This window comes from Triticum aestivum, chromosome 1B, assembly GCF_018294505.1.
Source record: "Triticum aestivum cultivar Chinese Spring chromosome 1B, IWGSC CS RefSeq v2.1, whole genome shotgun sequence".
Classification (NCBI taxonomy): Eukaryota; Viridiplantae; Streptophyta; class Magnoliopsida; order Poales; family Poaceae; genus Triticum; species Triticum aestivum.
In genome coordinates, this window is record NC_057795.1 from 481,686,041 (window position 1) to 481,689,267 (window position 3,227).

At 36.6% G+C, this 3,227-nt stretch overlaps 1 long non-coding RNA gene across 1 annotated transcript; it reads left to right on the plus strand.

Moving 5' to 3' along the window:
* Positions 1–499: 499 nt before the first annotated feature.
* LOC123133315 (uncharacterized) lies at positions 500–2,811 on the plus strand. Its single transcript, XR_006465224.1, has 2 exons — positions 500–1,552; positions 2,447–2,811. It is a non-coding gene; the product is annotated as an uncharacterized lncRNA (long non-coding RNA).
* The last annotated feature ends 416 nt before the right edge of the window (positions 2,812–3,227 follow it).

A 3,227-nucleotide genomic window follows, 5' to 3' on the forward strand; every position in this document is an offset into this window, starting at 1 on the left:
GTAGTTTTACTCTAGCTCTATGATTTTGATTTACACTGTAAATCCTACTGGAATTTTAGTGTGGTATCACCGTAATTTTTTAGTGTATTTACTTTGTCATGTCTTTTGAATTTATACTGTAATTCATAGGGCATTTTTTAGTGCACTTTACTCTATCTTATCAGTGATTTTACACTGTAAATCTTAGTGGACTTGTATTATAATTAATTATTTTATCATTAAATTTACACTGTAAATCATAGTGTAATTTTAGTGTGATGTTCACTGTAATTATAGTGTGTGTTTTTGTGGTCTTTTGCTATTATGCTAGAGCTATGCTTTGTCTTGGGTTGCAACTGCTAGTCGTTTTAGTTCATTCTTGTTTTGCTTATTCGTATTCTGTTGTTGTCATGCTTTTTGTGCTAATGAGTTTTTGATATTTTGCAGGGTGTGTGGAAAGTTGCCTGATAATTTTTGTTAGTCCTACTTTTCCCATGTTGTCTATGTTGGGTAACAAACTATCCCTTTAGATACTATATTTTTCTTTGGCGGGCGCGGAGGGGGGGGGGGTGTCAATGTTTTACAGTGATATGTTCTTCGGTTTGTAGGCGTTTATGTGTTAGGAAGAGGGAGTTGCATGTCAGTTCAAATTCTTAGGGAAATTTACAGTAGAATTACACTGTAAACCTATTGTAAATAACATTCTAATTCAACTATAATACTATTGTATTTATACTCTAAATCTAATGTAAAATGTCACTAGGATTCAGCTGTACTTATATTGTATTTACACTGTAATTCTAGTGTAAACTAAAATGTAAATCTACTGTAATTACTGTCAAACTCACTGCCCATTTGCTCTATAATACTATTGTATTTTACACTGTAGTTCTACTATAAAATACATTGTATTTACACTGCAGTTCCAGTGGTTTAGCACTGGAATTACAATTTGCTTACACTGTAATTCCAGTGGTGTAGCTATGTAATTCAAACTGTAATTACAAAGGATTTTTCACACTGGTCCACTACTGTAATTGCAGTTTGTCTGCCATTGTAAATTCCTTGTCTGCGAGTGTAATTTAATTTGACAGCAGGTTCTTTTTCTGTTCCTCTGTAACTACAATGTAAAAACACTTGTTAGATTTTTCTTTTGTGTAGGATTTACTCGTCTGTATATGTTGTAACATCCAGTGAACTAGTGAATGCTAGTTCTTATTGGTTTCTCTGCTGATCTCTGGATTTTAAGTTTATAACTAGAGTACTCTGTGGATTGTGATCTGTTCTTTCTCTTTGGTAGACACCCGCTGCTCAAAGTAGAACAATATTTTTTGCATTAACTAATGAAAATTTTCGCAGGATTTCTGTCCCTGTTGTTTTATATGTAATTTTCACAATGATAGTACCTTGTACATCATTTGCGCCTGAAGTAGATGAGTAAAAGAGTATGCCCCCTATTTTGTCAAGAATCAAGTTAGAAAAGCATGATTGAATATGTTTGTTCATTTTTTCCAGGTTTTTTAATGCTATACTAAAGTCAAACATTAAGGAAATCAGCTTTGTCATGTTCGAGGTACATCTCCTCCCCATTCATGCTAGATTCTATTCCCTTTGATCCCAATGCTGGCGCCTGTGCATATTATTTAAAAAGAAGTATAAGCAGTGAACTGTTATTGACTAAAGAACTATCTACATTGTTTGTGCCAATTAGTGTAAGTGCATAGCCTGATATTTTTCCAGTCTTTTTATCTGACCATAGTCCTAAATGATATGTAATGATCATTTAATCTCAGTGTGTACTCATTTGAAATTAGAAGTAAAAGGTCATAGCTTTTCGAACTTCAATTAAAAATAAAAGGTATTTGTATACAATTCCAAAGTTTCTAAAATTCAGTTAGATTCATTGCTTTTCTTCAGGAGTAAATTTGTAAACATCATCGTAGTTTCTGATTAGTGTAAATTTTTCGTCAGTGCCAAAGTGTCTGAAAATATATTCATAGCTTTCTGAAAATACAATATTCCTAGCCTATTTTGTTCAACCTTTATTTTTCCTAAATGATTTCATATCTTCCTGAACATGCTCCCCCAATTATTTTCTTCTTTTGACCTGTTGTAACTGTAGTTATGAATTCAGAAACTTGCAAGTAGTTTCTCTGTTCCTATCTCCCTAGACTACTTTGGTCTTAGTATTCTACCTGGTTCTAGTGTTCTTTTTGTGACACATAAGTACAGTTCCAGAGCTCAATTTTTGGTCCCTGTAGCAAGTGAGGATTTGAACTGTGTTATATTTTCTTACAGTTTTAATAAGTTTTTTTTCATGATTATCCTGCCTATGATCTTAGATTTGGTTTGTGAATCTGGTGTGTTTCTTCAGCTATGTAATGATACACACACAGTTGTTTCTTTCAGATGTACAGAGTCATGAGAGAGATCTGTTTTACTGATGCTAGATGTGTGGTGAATGCAGAAGAAGAGGGTGTTTAGCTGTGAATCCTGTGCCTCTTCAGCCATGATCTTCTTCAAGCTTGTCTCCCAGATCGTGGAGGAAACGCCATCACTTTTTGCTTTTCTGTCCGGGTTGGAAAAGGACGGGGGTTGGACCCGTTAAGTTCCTATTTGACCTGTGCGGCTTGTTTAAAAGTGGGACAGGAAAATGGACATACAGGATACAAGGGACAGTGAACAGTTGTCACATTCTAGATTGCTGAAAAATCCGGCTGAAACCCAATTGGTTTTCAGCCGGATGTCAATTAGACAGTCCCTAGATTAAACATCTCACACAAGTTTACCAAATTCCACGGAAATATAAAGTCAGCAAGCGATTTCATGCTACGAAACAGGTCCCGGCACCCTTACTACAACCTCATAGAATCTGTCTCCTATATGATCTTCCCGCGATGACGTGGCATATTATCCGTGATCATTTGATTTTGATCATCACAGCCTCCAGGGAAAACCCAGCCCGTTAGATGAAATCGGAACGCAATGATAGCCTTCTAGAAGGTAGGCCGCGCTGCCCAGCACACATGGAACAAGTGTACTTCCGTGCCATCGCCATCCGAGTCCGAGTGTGTGCCTGCTGCCCACAGCCCTGCCCACATATGTGTGGTGCTCGATTGTTAGGCAACAACGTCGACGGAAAGGGCCTGGCTTTCCTTAATTTCGTGCCGAAGATTAATGGCCTGAAGCTTGTTATCACGATGAAACACAGATGAAAACTCAAGTTTCGGTCAGAGTGTGGGAGGAAA